Source organism: Danio aesculapii, chromosome 23, assembly GCF_903798145.1.
Source record: "Danio aesculapii chromosome 23, fDanAes4.1, whole genome shotgun sequence".
Lineage (NCBI taxonomy): Eukaryota > Metazoa > Chordata > Actinopteri > Cypriniformes > Danionidae > Danio > Danio aesculapii.
Window position 1 is genome coordinate 31,679,923 of NC_079457.1, and position 23,882 is coordinate 31,703,804.

At 35.9% G+C, this 23,882-nt stretch overlaps 1 protein-coding gene across 2 annotated transcripts in view; it reads right to left on the minus strand.

The window, feature by feature from the left end:
• sulf2b (sulfatase 2b) overlaps window positions 1-23,882 on the minus strand; it is a 371,838-nt gene that overhangs the window by 138,669 nt on the left and 209,287 nt on the right. The window contains exon 1 of one of the 2 annotated variants that reach the window (XM_056449041.1): window positions 4,050-4,217. The exons of the other annotated variant lie outside the window; for it this stretch is intronic. The gene's annotated coding sequence lies outside the window, so the exon portion shown is untranslated. Of the gene's footprint in view, window positions 1-4,049; window positions 4,218-23,882 lie in introns of those variants that run through there. 2 annotated transcript variants of the gene reach the window in all.

Consider the following 23,882-nt stretch of genomic DNA (forward strand, 5'->3'; position numbering starts at 1 on the left):
TGTAAGTGTATGTGTGTGTGTTTGCGTGTCGGGTGAGAATGAGGAAAGTGTACATGTGTGGGTGGAGATGCGGAGATGCGGAAACCAGACAGGACGGATCTGATGAAGCACACAAAGATATATTGGTGAATCTTTTGTTTGGTAACTGTTAGCTTAAAACTACCAAAAAGCACACACACAGAGAGAGAGAGAGAGAGAGAGTGAGAGAGAGAGAGAGAAATGCATACAACATTAGGTACTACAAATCAACTGAATTCGGGGCAACACAGTGGCACAGTGGGTAGCGCTGTCACCTCACAGCAAGAAGGTTGCTGGTTCGAGCCCTGGTCGCTAGTTGGCATTTCTGTGTGGAGTTTGCATGTTCTCCCAGTGTTACCGTGGGTTTCCTCCGGATGCTCTGGTTTCCTTCACAATCCAAAGACATGCACTATAGGTGAATTGAAAAAGCTACTGTAAATAGGCCGTAGTGTATGTATGGGTGTTTCCCAGTGCTGGGTTGTGGCTGGAAGGGCACCTGCTGTGTAAAACATATGCTGAATAAGTTGGCGGTTCATTCCACTGTGGCTGCACGGTGGCGCAGTGGTTAGCACATTCGCCACACAGCAAGAAGGTCGCTGGTTTGAGCCTCAGCTGGGACAGTTGGCATTTCTGTGTGGAGTTTGCATGTTCTCCCCGTGTTGGCGTGGGTTTCCTCCGGGTGCTTCGGTTTCCCCCACAAGTCCAAAGACATACGGTACAGGTGAATTGGGTAAGCTAAATTGGCCGTAGTGTATGTGTGTGAATGAGTGTTTATGTTTCCCAGTTATGGGTTGCAGCTGGAAGGGCATCCACTGCGTAAAACAAATGCTGGATAAGTTGGCGGTTCATTCCACTGTGATGACAGAAGATTAATAAAGGGACTAAGCCGAAAAGAAAATGAATGAATGAATAGATTTCCACATGTTAAAAAAATAAATTGAATCTCCCGTTGTGTTAATCGTATTTGTCCATCGTAAAAAAACTAAATCAGGTTCAAAAAGTGTTTGAGATGTGTTTTGAGAGTTCAGAGTCATCGTACAAGCGAAAGGCAAAATACAGAATGCCATCACTTGATCAACACAGATCATTTTAAGACAAACATAGTCCTAAAATTAACATAAAGACAGATTGTGGCAAACGAAAAAATATGAAATATGAAAAAAAAAAGCAAACAAAAATTTCAGACTTCAGTGTGCAAAGACCTTAAAAGTTATTGCAAACTGAATCAAAAATTTTTGTCTGTAATTTTTACACATTAAAAAATAAATTTGACCTCACGTTGTGTCAATCATATTGACACACTGCCTCCGAAACTTTTATCCATCGTAAAAAAATTCTAACCGGTTTCAATGTTTTCTGCTTTTCACATCCAAAAAAGGGCTTTGAGAGTTGTTTTGATAGTTCAGAACCACCGTACAAGCAAAAAGTTAAATACAGAATGCCGTCATTTGAGCTACAGATAACTTTATGACAAACACAGTTCATAAAATAAAGACAGAATGTGATGGACAGTTGAGAACCCTATGCTGGATTCAGTGACTGGTACAATTCTCCCAGACTCTCTCCCATACATTTGACTTAGTAGACATTATTATAGAAAGCATGGTGTTTTGAGCATAACATGCATTAAAACAGTCTGATCTCCCATTCCCTTTAAGAATCTGTTGTGTCGCGCCATGGAGCATTTGCTATTTACATGATGGACTTTGTAAGTTTAAAAACTGAACACTTCATTAGCTAGAAAACAGTTAAACAGACCATCTGCGGCATGGGGTAAAAGAACGAGCCTCCTCCATTCGACCACTTTACTTTCTCTTTACTTTACTTTTACTCTATACTTTCCCCCTTTACTTTTTTTTAATAAGGAAACAGTGTTGTACGCACGGACATCCATTAGCCTACATATTTAATTTTGTTTGTGCAAAGATTTGTTACAAAACTATGTCTAAATTCAGTTTTAATTTCTAGCAAACAAATAAATGAACAACAGAGTGTGGTCAAAAATTATATCCAAACACACATCCTACGTTCCATATGATCCAAAACCTGACAGGTGGACAAATCTAAGCTTGTTTTTATTAAAACAAATAAAAATATGCACATAATAAATACTACTACTACTAATAAGAACTTTATACAAAAGCAAACTGTCATGAATAAACTGAAAAAAGCCCCCTAAGATGAAGTAGGCATGGAGGCAGTGGTTTTTATATTTATGTAAAAAATAATAATTTTTGTAACATTTTAATCCTTTATTTTTTTCATATGTAAAGATATTTGTGTATTTCTGTACATCCTGTGTATATTAAACAACGTCTAAGCGTTTAAGGCGTACAACTAACGCGCTACGTGCTAGACTTTAGACCAACTTTCAGTTGGTCAATGGCACAGTTTATTTTAGTTCCTCAAAATAGCAATGCGCCTTAACACACCTCCTTTCTAGACTGGAAAACCCATGAGTTCACAAAGTGGTGCAAATATATTTACTATTTAAATAACGTGGCACAAAATGGAAAAACTAGGGTTGCGCTGGTCTGAAAATAGCAACAAATCATGCCAAACACGGCTTGCGTTTTATTGCACCAGGTGAATGTTAGGGCCCTTAATGTCTATAGGTGCTGCCAGTCTCTGTTCAGGATTTGTTTACCCAAGTAATATGTAAAGCAATGTATTAAAATTCCACTGATTTCCTGAAACAAACTTTGCATTTCGTGATAATCATATCGCAGGCTAGTACTAAGTGTAGGCTAGTATTAAATGAACACAATATGTAGCCTATTCCTTTTTTTTTTTTACTTCAGATAAAAAAGAGGAGAACAAAGTATCATGCTTGAGCAGACTCGAACAAAATGTTTGGTGTTTTTGTTTAGGTAATGAATTTTTTGCATATAAATACGAAAGAAATGCATCCAAAATTTCAAATATCAGTGTGCAAAGACCTTAAGGGTGCTTTCACATCTGTGGTTCGGTTCATTTGGTCCGGACCAAGGGATACAAATGATACATTGTAGCATTTTTCTTTTCACACCACGCTAATTGCTTTGGTCCGAACCAGTTGAAAAGAGCCAAAATGTGATCATTCAACAAAATCCACATCACTTATTGGCCAGATATTATTGAACGTACTTCTTTTCGAAACTGCTTTTCGATTGGTCAGAATTAACATGCGGGAAAATATATTTCGAGAATGAATGCGGCTGGAAAACAATGTTTTAATGCATTGCAAACGGCGAAGGCGCATCGGAAGTCACTTCAGGAGGAGGCGTGAATTAATTTAGCTAAACTGTGACATGGTCATCTTCCGGAAATATTACCAACGGTCCATCAAGTAATGTTTTTCCCTCTCTCTCTCTCTCTCTTTAAAATTGTTGGTAAAGTGGCGTCAACAAAAATTTTTCCTCTTCATACCTCCTCAGCACAATGCATTGGACTGCAGCAGCTGGATTAGTCCAAAAAGGCGCAGTAGTTCTTGCGGTTGGGTCTGTTCTAGTTCAGATCATCTTCTCACCACAAACTAACTGCTCCAGGGTTCCCTTTTTGGTTCGCTTTTAGTACGCATTTGAGTGCGATTGCTACATTCACACCTGTACAAATGAACCGCACCAAAAGGGGAAAAACGAACTCTAGTGCAATTCATCCGAACTAAATAAGGCAGGTGTGAAAGCACCCTAAGACACATATTTTCAGCGGTCTCTGTACATTTACTTGGTGCACACCAGACTTCAAATGTCAGTGTTCAAACCTATTCAAACAAACCACACTAACAAAACAATCACACCAAAGTTTGTTTTAATTGAACCAAATGTGAACACACCCTCACAAACTATGTCTGAAAATTATTTATTGGTCATAAAATTAAAACAGACACTGACCTTAAAGCCTAAAATAATTATCAGTATCTTTCCAGTGTAAGATAAAACAAGTCATACTGCATTAATACAACACAACCAGAATGAAATAACTCAGTTGTCACTTCAGCGTACAAAATATCCCATTAAATGTTTCCCAAAGCAAAACTAACACGCACATACCTCATATGCATACCGCGTGTGAATATGGATCTGACAGCGCTGTTTATATCACGTAACAGCTTTCCCTGTGTGTCATGGGATCCTGTGAAGAGATTTCATTACTGACCGACCGCTGAAGCAGTGTCTCTCTTATCGTCAGCTGTCAAACTCAATCACGTCCCCCATCATCTCTCTCCGCCTGTGTGTGTGCTTTAATGATCTGTCATAGTTCAGTACTCTCCACTACAAGGAGCTGTGGAGAAAACTAATTACAACACTCTGCATGTTCTCTTCAATCACAAATGTGTGAAATATTAATCCAATGGCAGCACAAAGAGCCTTTCATCCTATTATTTCTGTATATTTCATTATTTCATTCCTCTTGCTTATTGAAGGTTCATAGACGTGAAGGAGAACACACACACATGCTGAAAAAACTGCTTGTGCTCTTCCAGTAATGTTTAAATTACTGACAAATTAAATTCCATTTTTAGAATTTTACAGACAAATCACTGAAGCATCAGTCATTTTTCTGACATAATACTTAAAGTGACCTTAAAAATGGAGGAATGGCTTTAAAATCTATGAATAATTTTTCAAAAATGTGTTGTTTTAGTTGTAGCATTGTTAACAGTGAAATCTTCCACTAATCCAGTAGAAATCTACTACAAATTTTGTCATTTCTGAAGTGCCTAAACACTAACACACCAAATCCCTGAGTGGGAGTTGTTATTTGTTTTGTTATTTTGGATGAAGTCACATTTTTCATTTGATTTTAAGTGCCATAATAGAGAAAGCTCTCAGTGCTGCGTTGTTTTGATTTGTAAATCCATCTCTCACTCTTTCTCATTCCCTCTCCAATCACAACATGTATTCACACTGGACATAAAAACACAGCAATCACACTTAATTAGACTTTTCATTAATCATGCTGTCATGGAACAGACAGAAGCTCATAGCTTAACACACACCCACGAACCCAAACAGTGTTTCGCCATTCTTTACACCATGTCTGACCGTGTCTGTTTGAACTCTCTCTTTTATCCCCTCCACCCTCACATCAACTTTGTCACAAAACAAAAACAAACTAATGTGATTTAGACATTGGTTTGAGGCAAGCATGTTATTAATATATTAAGTCACTGTTAAAGGTGCTGAATGTAAGCTTTTGACTTTTCTAAAGCAAAAAAAACCATAATATGTTTGCAGATATTTAAGAAACATGCTAAGTGAACATTACTGTTAATCTGAAAAACAATGCTGAAGTCAGATATTCTGCTTTGAAAATGTGAGCTACATGCCAGAACGTCTGTCTTTGTTCTGGACCCTTTAACCCACCCAAATGCTTAGCCAATTATATTTCAGCACCTCATGTTGCCTTTGTGGAAAACAGCATATTTCTTTCATTCAATCAGGAAGGCTCTTAAAGTGTGCATCCATGACCGAAATGCGACCTCTGGTGGTCAGTAACAGCCTCTGAAATAAGACACAGATTCAGAGTTCCACATGAGAAGGTTTTAAATTAGAAAATAATATATTACAAACATAAATATTAGGTTAACAGGTTACATTGTAACCCTGTGTCCTAATAACACGCTATGTGACGAGATTTGCAATGATAAGCAATTGGGCTGTTTGCACCAGATGAAACATGACAGAAATTTAAATACAGCCATTCAGAAGCACTGAATAGTGCACTCACTGCACTCCAGCAAAATGGTAAGGTTTATAATCTAATTAATACACATTAAACCTCTTTAACAATAAAACATGTACATGTTGAATCACTGATATGTGTTGATTTGCACTGAGTCACAGTTTCAAATGATTTCTTTTGTTTTCAAGACATGAGGTGAACTATCTGCTGCTGCTTTCAGTAGTATGGCAATAAATGTCATGTAAATTGGCATTCAGACTCACATTATTAGCATTTAAAACTGAATAAAGCACATGAGGTGTACCTGAGAAGATCATTGCCAGTTCTCTGTTGTTCAGCTGCAAGAAATAGAAGCCGTTTCTAAAATAAAAAATTTCAGGTGTTGGTTAGGCCAAAAAACATAGGATCCTTTTAATATGGAAAATATTTATTTTATTGCATGCCATTGATTTTATTTAGAACACTACATAAATCAGCCTTTAGGCTTGACGTCAGGCAGGCCAATGCTGTTGGTGTTGTCAATCTGGCAACCTGCATTTGCATGTGTTTTGAACTAGGGGTGCACTACCTAGTTCACCCACTGGGTGTCAAACGTACAGACTGCACCTTTAAGCCAAATAAAACAATACAAAAAGCTGGATCACACATGCAGAGAGATTAAAGTATTTTCTTTCAATGGCTGTTTTCACCATTTTGAATGTTTGTGGCAATGAAAAATGCACTTACTAGCCACATTATTATAATTATCTCAGCTGCTTATTAATGCAAAAATTCAATTAGCCAATCATTCATACATGCAAACAAGGTTAAGAAAATATTTTTACACTGACATTTATTCTTTTAGCAGATGCTTTTTTTCCAAAGCGACTTACAAGTGAGTATGAAAGAGGCACTTAAAATCATCAGAAAGCAGCAGTGTGAATGCTATGACTAATTTAGTTTAGAATTTGGATTTTTTGTGGTTTGTAAACCCCACTCACCTGAGTGTAGTGCACTAAGTATCGTATAATATTTCCAAAAACATGGAATATTGATAGGAAGGTGTCTGGTGCACATGGAGAGGACAGCCTGTGTCCTACTGGTGTTTTTTTTTTATGTTTTAAAATGAGTATCAAAATTGTAAAGAAAGATGATTTAAGTGAAACTACAAGTTCCATATTTGTGGATTTAGGTATTTTAGAAGCTGCTGATCTACTGGGATTTCCAAGCGAAACAGAGAATGATCTGAAAAACAAAACACAAAAATAGTTCTGTGGGCAAAATTGCCAGATGTCAGAGGGGATTGTCCAGACTGGTTCAGATGATATAAAGACAAAAGTAACACAATTAACTACTTGTTGCAGCAGAAGTCTGCAGAGGAGCATCACTGACCATACATCACATCAAAACTTGAAACAGATGCAGAAGAAAAAAGTGCAGTGACAGCTAAGAAGTACAGACAGAGTTAGCAATTCAAACAAGATCACCGAAACTGGACAACAAAAGATTGCCTTATGAGTCTTTGCTGTGACATTCAAATGATTGGTTCAGAATTCGGTGTAAACAACATGAAAGCATGAATGCATCCTCTCTTGAATTAACAGTTCAGACTAGTGGTGGTGTGAAGGTGCAGACGAATAATCTCTTAGCACACTCTAAATGTCTTGTGAACATTATTTAAACACCACAGTCTTCCAGAGTCACTTCCATAAGAATAATACACCATGTCACAAAGCTCAAAGCCTCAATAATCTCATACTGGTTTCTTAAACATCACAGAGTGTTCACTTAACTCAAACGGCCTCCTCACAGTGCTTCTAACTCATACTTGTTGCTATATTATAGGTTCCAGCTTCTGTACTAAGACTGTGTGCCAGAGATTGTTTACCTTTTAATCTCCTACGTCTCAGATGCATTGTGCTGTTGTGTGTTACTTCACTATGGTAACAAATAAAACCAGATTAAACCATTGCAAGAAGTTTAAACAATGACTGTAAACACTGCTGGGCTTCTTGGGATGCCAGACATAAGCTTTGCTATCACTCCATTCAAACGAAGAAGTTCTGCAGCTGAATGCAATGTGTTTGTCTAAAATCCACAAGACTGCATATTATACATATTTTTTGGGTTCATGTGGGGAAACTTGTGTCACGACTTGTTAACGGATAACCGTGTTGATGAACACCACCTTTCCGTAGTCCTTGGGCTATTGATGAAGTCATTAGTTATATGGTGGGCCATGAATCTGAGCGTCGAGGCTGTGGGGTTAACGCTTCTGCCATTACACACCTATTCATCATCTTTAATCTGTGCCTTGTGGAGCTCTCTCCCTCCCTCTCTGTATGTGTGTGTGTGTGGTTAAGTCTGGTAGTGTTGGTGTGATTGGCTGGCCTCCAGAGGCTCAGTGAAATGCCAGCGAAATGACAGACTGGATTATGATGTATAGAGAGAAAATGTCAGCAAGGACATGGCGTGAGTACTGATGAAATTGTATATAAGGAAGGAAGAAAAGAAGAAAGGAGAAAAATGAAAGAAAGAAAGAAAGAAAGAAAGAAAGAAAGAAAGAAAGAAAGAAAAATAAATAAATACAATAAAAACAGACCAAACAAATGTAACAAATATGAACATTAAAACGGAACAAAAAACAGACAAAAATAACAAGCCAATAAAGAAATGAACAATAAAATGAACGTGATTGAAGAAAACAAACAAAGCTAAATGAAAAGAAAAAATAATTAAAGCATTAAATGTGAACACCAAAAATTAAGACAAACAAACAATAAAAACACGTGAATGAACAAATAAATCAATAAAATTACTAATGAGAAATGAAAAAATTAAGTCCAATGAAAACAAACAAACAAAATAAAAACAACCTAATTTTGAAAAAAGAGCATCAGAATTGTCAAGAAAGATGATTTAAGTGAAACTACAAATGGTAATTTGTTGATTTGAGTATTTTAGAAGCTGCTGATCTACTGGCTTTTTCAAACAAAACTATCTGGAGGGTTTACAGAGAATGATCAGAAAAACAAAACACGAAAATGGTTCCGTGGACAAAAATGGCAGAGGTCAGAGGAGATTGTCCAGACTGGTTTAGCGGATATAAAGACAACAGTAACACAATTATCCACTTGTTGCAATAGAAGTCTACAGAGGAGCATCTCTGAACATACAACATATCTGACCTTGAAACAGATGAGCTGCAGCAGCAGAACAATTAAGGAATGAACAAAAACATAAATGAACAAAGAAAACAAAAGAAAAATAACAATAAACAATAAAATGAACGTGATTGAAGAAAACAAATAGAAAGTAAATGAAATGGAAAATTAATTAAAGCATTAAACGTGAACCCCAAATATTGAGACAAACAAATAAACAATAAAAACATGTAAATGAACAAATAAAACAATCAAACTACTGAAGAGAAATGAATTAAAGAGTTAAGTCCAATGAAAACAAACCAACAAATTAAGCAATGATCAAAAGCATAAACTAACAAAGAAAACAAAAAAGAAAACATAACAATGAACAATAAAATGAACGTGATTCAAGAAAACAAACAGAAGTAAATGAAAGGAAAACATAATTAAAAAATGAAACATGACCCACAAAAATTGAGACAAATAAACAATAAAAACATGTGAATGAACAAATAAAACAAACTACAAAACAGAAATGAATGAAAGAAAGAAGTCCAATAAAAACAAACAAACAAGTTAAACATTGAAAAAAAACATAAAAGAACAAAGAAAACAAAAAAGGACAAATAACAATGAACAATAAAATGAACATGACTGAAGAAAACAAACAGAAGTAAACGAAAGAAAAAAATATTAATTAAAGCATTAAACTTGAACTTCAAAAACAGATGAACAAAAAAATTAAAAAGAAACAAATGAATGAGGAACAAAAAGAAAAAAACTAACTGAATAAATAAATAAAAAAAAAAACAAATGAGTTGAAAAAATATATAAATATTTAATAAAAAATATTTATATGAAAAACATGAACAAACTAATTAATGATTGGATTGAACCACAAGCACATACAAACATAAATCAAAATTCATAAACAAAAAGTCCCAGACAATGAAAAGCTCTGCAACACAACAAATCCTACAGCCTTACTATTATTTCCACACACCCCGAGAATAAACAATGATCCTGCATTATCTTCTGCCGCATAACAACAGTTCACAGTTGTATGAGAACACACATGGGCATATTAAACAGAGTCCTACTACACACAGCACAGCTCTGATGACACATGCACCTCTGTCACTCTGCCTACACCGCATATTAATCATGCCTTTAACTACAGCTATTAAACAAACAGATACACACACAACCTCCAACTCAGCAAAACTCTCCAGCCTACACACTCATCTCAAACACCCATCATTTCTGCTCCCATCTGCCCTCAAACACCTGGGAAATGATAAGTGTTTCTTTTTGTCAAGTCACTCAAACACTTCTGCCGACTCAGCAAAATCCACTTCAGTCCCTGGATCAGTGAAAAGCGGCGAAATTCAAACCAGCGCCGGGTGGACTCGGTGACCTCTCTGTGAGCTTCCACGCTGATCTGGGATCAGTCGATGCCACTGTTTAAACAAGCAGTAATTGGGCCTCCGGGGTGACTGTGCTCAGCTGTAATCCTGTCTGTGCTGTGACTCATGACGGTGAGCGGCTGACCCGGGGTCAGTGAAGCGGCATGTAGCCAATTACAACAGAGCACAAACTCGAATTAAAGACATGATCTGGAAACAGCGGCAGCGCTAACAGGTGGTCAGCAGCACAGAGTTGACACATTCAGCGCTAACAGCTCAAGGACGGGCTTTTAAATGCTAAAACTCATGCAAATCAAGCATTAAGTCATTCATCGCAATTAGACATGTGGTGATTATAGAATGTAGTTGTGAAATGATGGTAAAGTCTGTAAATAGTCTACAAAATGTCTTTTGCTTCTGTACTGCACATGATTCAAGAGTTCTCACTTAACTGATGATTGATAATAAAGTGTGTTTGGCATGCTGTCCCAGGAGAGAGACCTGAGTTTAGAAGATCACTGAGCTTGGGGCTCCCTCCCATTTGAAGGGTGAGAGGGCAATTTGAGCTCAGGTAAGTCTCGAGAACTCCCCCTTGTTTATTTAGGACATAAGACAGATTGTAGGGATTGATATGGAAAGATAAACAGCCGACTGAAAGGCATAGGTAGAAGCCTGACTAAGAGCTCATCTATAGAGCCAATTTGGTTTAGTCAGTGCACTTATGTCGCATGTCTTTGGACTGTGGGAAACAACCGGAGAACATGAGGGAAACTCTGGATATTTATAGTGTGTTAGAATTTGTAAATCATGTGTTGGCTAATGCAGGACCAGCCATGGTCAATTATAAGCAGGTGATCTGAAATTAGTTTATTAATAAACTTTACTTAAGAAAGCATAAAGTGAACTATTACTATTACCGTAAATAAATTTCACATCCTTTACTACTGTCCACACTATTATATTTTCATTTAAAAATGCTTTTTTTCTTTTTCGTTTCGGTCTACCATCCTTACTGCATTTTTAGGAAATGAAAATGTATCATTGAAAATGCTGTCCAAAGTGGATATTTCTGAAAACAGGCTGTTTAAAAACGATGACACAAATTAGTCATGTGACAAAATCACGTGACCAATTCAGGTTACATGGTGGATGACACAGTAAAGCGGATGCTGACTGCTTTGACAGCTTTATTAAAGATTAATATCAATTTGTACATGCTCCATTTTGCCAATGACATGGAATGTTTACTGCGAGCTAATGTTGCTTCAACATTTTGCTGCGAATTTTCAAAGAGATGGAAAGTAAATAAGTGGCAGATGGATATGAAAAAGGTAAAATCGTCTTACGTCTGTGCACATGCGCAGTACATGAACAAAAGCATTTTCAGTCATTTTAGTGTGGGATGACCTTTTTTTTTTTAAAGAATTGAAAACAATAATATAGATCTTTTTTTTTTTTGGATAATAATGTATTTTCAAATTTATCTGGATTAGTGTAGACATCTCTAAAAAAAAAACTGCTAATTTGTATCATTCATTCGTTCATTTTCTTTCCGGCTTAGTCCCTTTATTAATCTGGGGTCGCCAAAGCGGAATGAACGGCCAACATATACAGCACATGTTTTACGCAGCAGATGCCCTTCCAACTGCAACCCATCACTGGAAAACATCCACACACACTCATTCACACACATACACAATGGACAATTTAGCCTACCCAATTGACCTGTACCGCATGTCTTTGGACTTGTGGGTGAAACCGGAGCACCTGGAGGAAAACCACGTGAACACGGAGAGAACATGCAAACTCCACACAGAAACGTCAACTGACCCAGCCGAGGGGAAAACTAGCGACCTTTTTGCTGTGAGGCGAACGTGCTACCCACTGCCAAGAAACGCCAAACAAGAAAATCAAAAACAAACGAAAAGTGAGAAGAATCAAAAAGTTAATTAACAACAACAAAAAATATTTGAATTCAGTAAATAACAGTATATGAAGACACGCAGCTTGTTTTAGCAGCAAACTCCTGCATTTTTTGTTTTATTGTAATAAAAAGGGTTTAGTTAACTTTATTTTAAAACTTGAGTAAACCCATTGCTTTAAAATTATTACACAATCAAACTATGTACATAATTAACAGGTTAAAGTTTAAAGTAAAGTCAACTTGTAACTTTTAAGGCAACGGGTTTACTCACTTTTTTATCTTAAAGTAACTAATCCCTTTTTACAGTGTAGTTTCATAGGAAACATCTGCCGCTCGTGCTAATGCCAATGCAATTACAAACCCTTTACTTGCTTTCCTTCAACAAAACAACTGGTTTACATTTTTAGGCTGACGTTTTTAACTAAGCCCTTCTATTAACCCAGCATGCAATCAGAGACTTCAAATTCCTGAGGGTGTCCACATGTAAACAAAGACATAACGCTAACATATTGAGCCCATCACATACACTTTACCCCGGTTTAACCCAATCCTCCGGATAAATTCATTTTTTGGAAAACTGCCCACCAGAGGGTTAACCACTTTTGGCCTCAGATCTCCATCTAAACTCTTGCTGCTAAAGCCTGTGCTAAGCTAAAGAGGCCTGGCACAGGCCTACTGATATAAGATCTGCTTTCTGGGGGTGCTAATGACCAGACTGATTAATAATGCATAGCATAACCTCGTCCACATCTGCCTAATTGCCATGATTTGTTGCTCCCAGCAGAGAAGGGGTTTAAAATGAAATCCATACCCCGGGTGAGGGATGCGGCGCACACGACACACAAACACTTATACGACACACCAAATCTGAGATGAGTTTAGGAATGAATTATTTTCAAGCCTGTCTAATAGGAGAAGGTCAATGACAAGACACATGACACTTATACATGATGTGGCTTTAAAAGAAAGAAAAAATCATCTACAGTCCTGGAAAAAAATTAAGAGTGCATTTCAAACTTCTTTTCAGCTCCTTCGATCAATTCATATTTATCTATGAGTGAAATGCTAACACTATTTTCTTCATTATAGTAGGCCTGTTCAAGTTTCTTAATAAATGGCTGTTTAAATTAATTTTGATATTGGTAAAGATGTCTGCAACTTTTGCAAAGCATCAAATCACCGGCATATTATCTGTCAAAATGTGTGCATTACTGCAAAAATTATTATCCCTTTCCTTAAAAAAAAAAAATTAGAATATTGGCCATGTCCATTATCATACACAAATTTTACTAAAACTGGGTCGGAATTTTTAAATAGTATGCATTTGTATCTAAAAACTCATATTAAAATCATATTAAATAATCATATAAATAAATGTTCTCTTTGAAGCACTGGGGGTGTGTAGATTGCATAACAGTTTTATTTATATATTTTTTAAAAACTTCTATTTATATATAAATTTATTTATTTATTTACTATTTTTATTATTTAACCTATAATACATATGTAAAATTATTTACTCAGATTTAAACAAATAAGTTTGCAAACCAGAAAACTCATTTAAAAAATTTTAGTTTTTTTTTTTTTTTTGTAAATAAAAAACATACAACTTTATGCATAAATAACTAAAATGTAGGAGACATTTTAGCTTGTTTTCATACAGGAATTTATACAAACAAAACTATGCATTAGATGTTGGACAGTGGGTAAAATTTAATTTTGACAAAATGAGGGGGAAACCTATTTTTTTTAAAGTAGGGTGAACTAGTGGGAAATATGATTATTTGATTGTTTAATGAAACATGCTGAATGTGGCCTATATTTTTCTCACATATCACACATTGTGATCATGGGCATCATTTAATTTATTAAAACAAGTCCTAATACTACACTAATAATGTCTTATGCATAGCAGAACATACCTTTACTTTGAGCTTGCTTTTCTTTCTCTGCTTTTTTTCTTCCCTTTTTTGGATTTGGAAAGATGCTGTTTTCATTTCAAATTAAGATTAGAATAATATCGTTTAAAATTAGCAACAACACTTGTGAGGTTATATTCCTTATGACTTTAAGACACTTTTTTGGTTTTATATCAAACGTGAGCAATTTGAAGAGATATGTGAAATCTGTGTAGGAATACGTTACAACATTCTAGTTTACTCAATAGCCGACCGAGGGCAATGTTACGCAAAATAGAGTGTGGTGCTGCTTGGTATGTTTCTAATATTTTCTGCTTTTATTCATACTGTTGTTGTGTATTTATTATCGCTTTCAGTTATTTGTCATGTATGAATTATACAGAGCTACTCTTTTAATTTAATGTGGAGGTTTTTCTCACCATAGTTTTTTAATTGTATCGCATTTATTGGGGTGTGTGCATTGTGCAATGCTCATTGTTCACGATTTAAACGTACAGGCTCATCCTTGTGATTGCATTCTCATTAAATATTCAAGAGGAGTGCTCGTGGGGACCTCCAAGAAATGCGGGGCCCTAGGCGACCGCCTATATTACCTGTTGGATGGGGCGGCACTGATTTTCCCCAGTGTTTGTAATCTATAGGTTACTACTGTAAGAAAACATCAGCATTTAGTACATACTTTTAGTATTACCTTTGCTTGAAATGACCCGTTCTAATCCTGTTTCCATGAAATAAGCCTACTCCTGAGCAGGTTTGAGCTATAAGAACTGTTACAACAACAACTCTTGGATAAGTTTGGAGGAACGAAATGATCCTGGATCATGTCAAATCATCAATAAACAAATCCAGCTAATTGAGTAATCCACGCATAAAGAAAATTCTGTAGCTATATATATATATTTAAACCATACAGCAACCCACACCAGTAGTCATAGAACCAGATCACATCGAAACACAGATTACACTACTTATTTGAGTATGTTGTACTTTCAAAATGGGGTATAAATTCTTCGCATTTGGCTACTCAAGGGGGGAAATACAGTTGTTTACTATAGAATCCTAATTCTGTTTTTTGGTCATGTAGCTGAATCTTTGCGATGGAATGGATTTCAAGCAGCAGCAAATTCCCATGAACAGATTTTCAAGCACTTCAAACAACTCTTTTAAGACTTTTTTGTTGCATATGCACTGGACTTCCCAATTGACCCTATGTACTTCTTGTGCTCAAATAAATCATTCATACTATACGTTTTTGCTTATTATTTTGCAATTAAAAAATGAGTGGTACGTGAAACCTTCAGTACGTGTGGTCATCAGACTGCTTCTCTACAAACAAGGAGAGGGAGAAAATCACAAGACATTGTCTCAGAAAAATAATTCCAGAAATTGCATTTTGCATGATATTGACATCAAATTTAAAACATATACTCAGGAGATGTGTGGCTTTTGATCTGTTACTTTTCTCTGTTGGTCCAGGACTGATTTCATATATTTGTTTATGAAATAATAAAATGTTTGGTGAGGTGCAATTTTTTTACATTACTTAAGCATCTATAATTTTTTTTCATTTTGAGCATTATAAACTCTAAATGATGAATAATAAAGTGCAGAGTGTCTTTCTAAAGATACATGAACTGTGAATGTAGACCAAATTATTCAGCAACTGTTAATTAATTGTTTTAACTTAGGAAGATCATTTTTGAGAAAGTGCCTCTGACGATGAAGGAGAGAAGGACATCAACATAGCCTCAGAAAACGTTTTACAGAAATCTCATTTTGCATGCTATCTTCATCAAATTTGAAATATAAACTCATGAAATACTTGGCTTTCAAGTCATTTTTTCTAGGACATTACATTAATGTTTTCCTGTGTTTGTACATGGAAAACAAATATTGAACACAATACAATTTTTTCTCATGACTTAATAAAGTATAACGTTTTATATTTTTTAGCTTGTAACTTCTCCTTTTACCACAGTAAAGCTCAAAGTGTCTTATTTCCAATTGTACCTAATGTTTGTAGCTTACTGTAGTCAGGAACTTGTACTATTTAAAGCTAGGTAGGTGTAAATCCCCAAAATTGAGTGCTGGCTAACAGGTTAAGGATTTTCAAAAACAGTCTCAGGTAACCAAAATTGTAGCCAAAATCACACAATATGAGCCTGGCTATAAATCATTAAAGATCTATGTTTCATTTGAGAGAGAGTTCCCATTTATAATTTTTGTATGGAAATGGGTAGAAGTATATTGTTCAAAATTTCACCTTTTGAGTTACACAGTTTAAAAAAAAAATGAAAATAACAGTCAGTGCTGACAGAATGAACATTTCTGAGTGAATGATCCCTTTAAGTCGAACGAGAAAGTGTTAAGACAGCAAAATGAAGAAAGAGATGGAGAGAGCAGGAGGACGGAGTGGAGACAAACAATGAGTCTCCGAGGCGCCACAGAAACAAGATCCCCTCCCTACGGAGAGAGAGAAATAGAAAGAGAGAGGGAAGAGAGAGAGAGAGAGAGAGAGTGCTGAGGAGCTCATCCTTCTCTATCTCACAGAGCATTTCAGGTTTTTTTTCAATAGGGTAAAGATAAGTGGAGCAGATACGAAATATGTGTGTTAAATATAGTGTTCAGTTCAGGGACGATATTTTGGTGGTAAAACTAAAGGAACAACATGAGGGGAAAAGTCAAGCAGTTCTTTCCATTTTTGCCCTTGTTGAAACATTACCTAGGTGGTCACCGTGATGACTGATTTTCTGAGCCAAATAATACAATGCGAAAATGGGGGAAAATGGAAAAGGGTTTGGATTCAGAGCAAGCAATTAAAACAAGTGTGACTGCTTTAGTGACACGTTTCCTTACGGAGTCTCCAAAATACTCAACCAATTGTGTTAGTCTATGAATTAAGATCAAACTCTAAAGATGACTACTCTTGTGAAGAAAAAGAAGTGTGCTCAATTGTACTCAATGTGAGTGTGAACTTGTGATTCACATACTTAAAGGTATCATGGAGTGCTTTGAAATGTGCATTATTTTATCTGAATTGAAACAACCTGAAGAGAGAATGGGACATTTAACACTCCTCTTTAATAAAAAAAAACAGCCAATAGGCTTATTGTGTTTATATCACCCCAAAATGACTGTGGACACACTATACCTACACACAGTTCTGTCCAAACAGCTTAAAAAAGATGATATTCATCATAGGTGCCCTTTAAGTTCGTTCATTCATTCATTTATTCATTCATTCCTTTTCTTGTCGGCTTAGTCCCTTTATTGATCCGGTGTGGCCACAGTGAAATAAAACGCCAACTTATCCAGAGCATGTTTTACGCAACAGATGCCCTTTCAGCTGCAACCCATCACTGGGAAACATCCATACACACTCGTTCACTACGGACAATTTAGCCTACCCAATTCATCTGTACCGCTTGTCTTTGGACTGTGGGGGAAACCGGAGCACCCAGTGGAAACCCATGCGAACGCAGGGAGAACATGCAAACTCCTTAGAGAAATGCAAACTGACCCAGCCAAGGCTTGAACCAACGACCTTCTCGCTGTGATGTGACAGCACTACCTACTGCGCCCCCGCGTCGCTGCCCTTTAAGTTGTTTCGATTTAAAAATGAAAATTGCAAAAATAGCTTAGATGTAGCTAAGCTACTTTTGCCAAGTAGCTTTTAGCTTAGCTTGCAATATTTCCCAGATGGTAGCTTTTAGTTTTGTTAAGCTACCCCTACTGAAAAAAACAGCTTAAACCAGTCTAGGCTGGTTGGCTGGTTTTAGCTGGTCAACCAGCCTGGTTTTAGAGGAGTTTTGGCCATTTCCAGGCTGGTTTCCAGCCATTTCCAGCCTGGTCTTAGCTGGTCAGGCTGGAAAATGACCAGCTAAAACCAGCTCGACCAGCCTAGACAGCTATGTCCAGCTTAAACCAGTCTGGTCAAGCTGGTTTCAGCTGGATTTAGCTGCTCATTTTCCAGCCTGACCAAGACCAGGTTGGAAATGGCTGGGAACCAGCCTGGAAATGGCCAAAACCCTTCTAAAACCAGGCTGGTCAAACAGCTAAAACCAGCAAACCAGCCTAGGCTGGTTTAAGCTGGATTTTTCAGCAGGGAAATTTTAAGTAGAGTAGCTAATAGCTTAGCTCACTACATTTTTCAAGTAGCTTGACCAACACTGCTCACCCCTAAACCTATCAGGGATGAGCAACTTGTGCTAAAATGTACGAATGAAATGATACAGATTTATAATAATTAGCCACTAAATCAAAAAGTTACAAAATAGTGTGAGAGGGCGTCAAAAAAACAGTCAGAGATTGATGGAAAGTAACGCATTCATTTTCAATGGTTTGCATTTTTGTTTGTCAATATTCAAACAAAACAACAGCATTTACAATCGAAAACATTTTAAAAATGCTCTGTTTTGACGGCTTGTAGATGTCATAGTCGTGTGGATGCAAACCTTTACAAAACAGTGCAAAACTTGAAATCACAGGTCAACACTAAATTTTGTCTACAAACTTTACGGTAACACTTTAGAATAATGGTTGATTAGTCAATGTCAGTTCATGTATTTGCTAACATTAACTAAGCCTGACTTGTCTTGTAATGCATTTATTAATCATAGATCAACATTAACTAATTCATCATAAAAAAGTTCTGCTTGTTAACATTAGTTAATGCAACATCAGTTCAACTTAAATAACATTAACAAAGTTAACCAAGGTGAATAAATACTGTAATGAATGTATTAACAGTGTGTTCATGTTAGTAAACACATTAACAATGAGGTTAACTAATGGACCATTATTTTAAAGTGTTATCAACTTTACTAAATAGTTATATATTTGTAATAACTAATAAAGCTTAATAAAGTATTCAAGTTATCATTGAAATCACATTACATTTATATTTCAGTTTACCATAATAATATATCAGCACACTTCAACCATATTTCAATTACAGCAGGATTATGAAATTACATACTGTATAATGATATACTTAAGTGCATCAAAAGCACTCTAAATGTCATCCAATGGCATTTAATATCAACTTGCATCCACAGAAAGCTATAATTTAGGCTGCCATACACGTTCATTTAACCACAAATACCATGCAATCAAGTGTCCAAAAACATTACACTGAGTTTGTGCTGACGTATAATATATTGGTAATAAGTAGTCTTTTTAAAGAGCATTCTACAGCGTGCAGGTACTACTTTTTCAAAGCCCAATGTTGTGATGTGAACACATGTTTTCACAAAAACCACATGTTCCCCGAAAACCGCTGTAAATTTTAATGCTTCTGAACAGCTGTATGCTGTGACCTCATAAGGGTGATTGAGAGCTCGAGAGAGTCGTATTGTGGAGCTGAAATATCCGCAATGAAAAAAACCACCTGCTCCCCCACAGCTGCGCTTTATCGGTCTCTGGTTTATATACATTCACCTTTTTCTCTTCACCTAAACAAATCTGTTTGTGAGTAAATAAAAACGTAACAAACTTGTTTCCGACATAAATCATAATGCAATTGCATTTAATTGAAATGTAATTTTAATTTATTTACATTTACATTTACATTTAGTCATTTAGCAGACGCTTTTATCCAAAGCGACTTACAAATGAGGACAAGGAAGCAATTTACACAAATATAAGAGCAGCAGTGAACAAGCGCTATAGACAAGTTTCAGGTGTATAAAAGTCTAAGAAGCAAAGCATTAGTAGAATTTTATTTATTTATTTATTTTTTTATGTCCTGTAAATGACAAATGGCTTTTATTAGAAATTTTGAAGATACATTTTCAGACCTTATATACTTATTATACAGTAGTCATTTGAAATGGATACAAAATATTATTGAATAATAAATAAATAAATAATTATTTATAATAATAATAATAATAATAATAATAATAATAATAATAAACTGTATTTTTATATAGCACCTCTAAAATTAGCATCAAATAATAAATAAATAAATAAATAAATATTTATAATAATATTAAATAATAATAAAAACTTTATTTTTATATAGTGCCTTAAAAGTAGCATCTAATGATAAATAAATACATAAATACATTTAATAATATTAATAATAATAATAATAATAATAATAATAATAATAATATTAATAATAATAATAGTTATTTATAATAATAATAATAATAATAATAATAATAAACTTTATTTTTATATAGCACCTTTAAAAGTAGCATCTCATAATGAATAAATAAATAAATAAATATTTATAATAATAATAATATTAATAATAATACTACATTTATTTATTGATTTATAATAATAATAATAATAATAAACTTTATTTTTATATAGAACCTTTAAAAGTAGCATCTAATAATAAGATGTATAAGTAAATAGATCACATAAACAAATATTTATAATAATAAATATTTATTTATAATAATATTAAATGTATATAGTGCCTTCAAAAGTAGCGTCTAATAATGAATAAATAAATAAAATTTAAAACAAACAAACCAACAAACAAACAAATAAATAAATAAACAAACAACTATTTATTTTTCTACATTTTATTTTCTATTAACTATTTGGCTCTAAAAATCACATAAAAGTCAAATAAAATCAAATAAAAGCTACCATAAAAAAGTACGTTTTCAGAGATCATTTAAAAATACTCAGGGATTCTGCATTGCGAATATCAGAGAGTAAAGAGTTCCATAATTTAAGGGCCAATGAAGAGAATGCCCAGTCTCCCATGGATTTTAGCCATGTTGACTGAGCAGTTAAAAGACCAGCATCAGACAAGCGTAAAGCACGTCTAGGAGTGTATGGGATTAAAAGCTCAGATAAATCTTGTGGTGCTAGACCATTGAAGGTCTTGTACGTAAGCATGAGGATTTTAAAATCAATTCCAAATCTGACAGGAGGCCAGTGCAGATTTTTTTTAAAATAGGGGTTATGCTCTCTTGCATGGTACTAGTCAGAATTCTAGCTGCTGAATTTTGTACTAATTGTACATTTTTTAGGGTAGCCTTTGAAACTCCAGCCAGCAAAGCATTACAGAAGTCAATGCAGGAAAATACAAAGATGTTATAACATAACTATACAGAAGTAAACATTTGAAATGGATCCAAAATATTATTGAATAATGAATAAATAAGTAAATGAATAATTAAGTCAATAATTAATCAACCAGCTTGACCACCTTGCCAGGTGGGAAGCCCAGCCAAAACCAGCTATGCCCAGCTTAAACCAGGCTGGTCAAGCTAGTTTTAGCTGGATTTAGCTGGTCATTTTCCAGCCTGACCAGCTAAGACCAGGCTGGAAATGGCTGGAAACCAGCCTGAAAGTGGCCAAAACCCCTCTAAAACCAGGCTGGTTAACCAGCTAAAACCAGCCAAGGCTGGTTTAAGCTGGATTTTTCAGCAGGGAAGCCTTAAAAGTGAGATATAGTTTAGTAGTTGGTATACCTCAGCTTCATAATTAGACTACTTTCCCAACAGATTCCACTCCTTCTCTCACACACTCTCCAGACAGAAACACTACAAAGCCATCTATTCAATCTTTTAATTCACTTTATTTTTAAACCCTCCTCAGACTGAACAGTGATGAGGCAGACACCCTATTAGCCACCTAGCTATTCTGGGAAATCTGTTTTATCCATATGCTACACACATATCCGCTATTCATCCTTCTGTTATTAAGCTGTCACTACACCTTACACACTGTTGCACTTATATCCTCCTCTATGGAAGCACACAGACACAAACACACACACTCATATAATGCTGACGAAGCAGGCTGCTGACAGTAGGATGAATGCTGTGGCCTGTGGAGGGGAGAGAGGCGAAGGTAAAAGGTGCTAAATCACGTCTGTTTCAGCGCTTTGGGGAGCTTATGGATGAAACTCCTGGCACGGAGAACATTCATTCATTTCCCGTGGCCGCCCTCAGCTGCCAAATTACACACTGAATGAATATGATCCGCACACACACACAAACACACTCACGCTAACAATGCTGCTGGACTCACTGCGGTTAGTTATTACAAATAAGCCATCAGGAGAAGCTGTGCTCTTTAAACTAAAGCTGACAAAGGGATGCCATGGATTCACTATTTTTGGTTACACCTTAAGAATTGTAAAATATTTTCAAGTGCCGTTTGATGGAAATTGATGGAATTTTTTTCAACACATTTATAAACATAATAAATTTAATACAAATCTTTTTTATTTTTTGTCTTTGCCAAGATGATGGTACATGAAATTTTACTAGTTATTTTGCACAATACTAGTATTCAGATGAACGTGCAATTTAAAGGCTTAATGTCAACATAGGCTCATTGTGAAAACATAGCCCTACATACATTTCTGGAAATCGCGAATTATGTAGCCAGTACTTATGGCTGCATTTCATCTTTAAAACGAACGCTACAGGGCGGTATGATGCTGTTCCTTTTCACGATTACCAGCTGACTGCTTACATTCATATGGACAGCTTTTCCACTGTTACCAGTTTGTCCAATAGCTCGCATTGTATGTAGGCAGACTTGATGCAAAGAGGAATTGACCACCATGACGGGGTTTGAGTCCGGCGAAGAACGGTTCCAAAAATAAGACAAAAACAAAAGGCAAAAAAAAAAAAAAAAAACCAAACAAGTAAATAACAGAGTGAGGATGTGGTGAAATTGATTGCTTTTTTCAAAACTGTTGGTTGGGTTATGGAAGTGATGGGTGCTGGTCAATCGGTGCTTTTTAAACACTATTGGTTGGGTTTAGGGAAGGAGGAGGTTGGGTCAGTCAACCGGTCAGTCAACAGCGACCTCTGGTGGATTTACGCAAGAACTGCAGGCACAAATGGCACTTGCGAGAGAAATTTAAGATCTGAGCGTACACAGCGGCCTCTGGTTGAGTCGCGAAAACAAAATCTGCAAAAAAGCGTAGCTCCTGTGATGTATTTGGTGCTCTCCAAAAACGTATATAGCGATACGTTTCAGAATGAGCCTGGGTTGCCTAATGTAGTTAATTAGGTGCACTAAGTTAGGTTAAATAGGAAAGTCACTGGACAACAGTGGTTTGTAGCCAATCAATTAAGCCAACTTCTTAAAGGGCTATAATATTGCAATATCGTTTCTCAACCACGTTCCTGGAGGACCATCAACACTGCATGTTTTGTATGTCTCCTTTGTCTGTCACACCCATTACAGGTCTTTCAGTCTCTGCTAATGTGCTGATGATCTGAATTAGGTGTGTTTGGGTACAGAGACATGGAAAATGTGGTTGAACATGGTTGAGAAACCCTGCATTACTATTTACTGTGTATAATTGCATTAATTCATTTTCTTTTCGGCTTAGTCCCTTTATTAATCTGGGGTAACAGTGGAATGAACCGCCAACTTATCTATATGTTTTTTTGCAGTGGATGCCCTTCCAGCTGCAACCCATCACTGGGAAACACCCATACACACTCAATCACACACATACACTATGGACAATTTAGCTTACCCAATTCACCTGAACTTGTAAGGGAAACCAGAGCACCCAGAGGATACCCACGTGGTAGGAGGATAACACTCGGAGGAAACTTCACATAGAAATGCCAATTGACCCAGCCGAGGCTCAAACCAGAGACCTTCTTGCTGTGAGGCGATCGTGCTTCCCACTGCGCCACCGCATCGCCCGTATATAATTTCTTAAGGGGCTATAATATATTACATATATACTATATTGACCTTAGTATTATGCATAATACATATATAGAAATAAATAACATAATAAAACATACATTTAAAAATCTACAGTACCAAGTGGTAATAATAATTTCAGGCTTGACTGCATATAGGAATGAAAAAT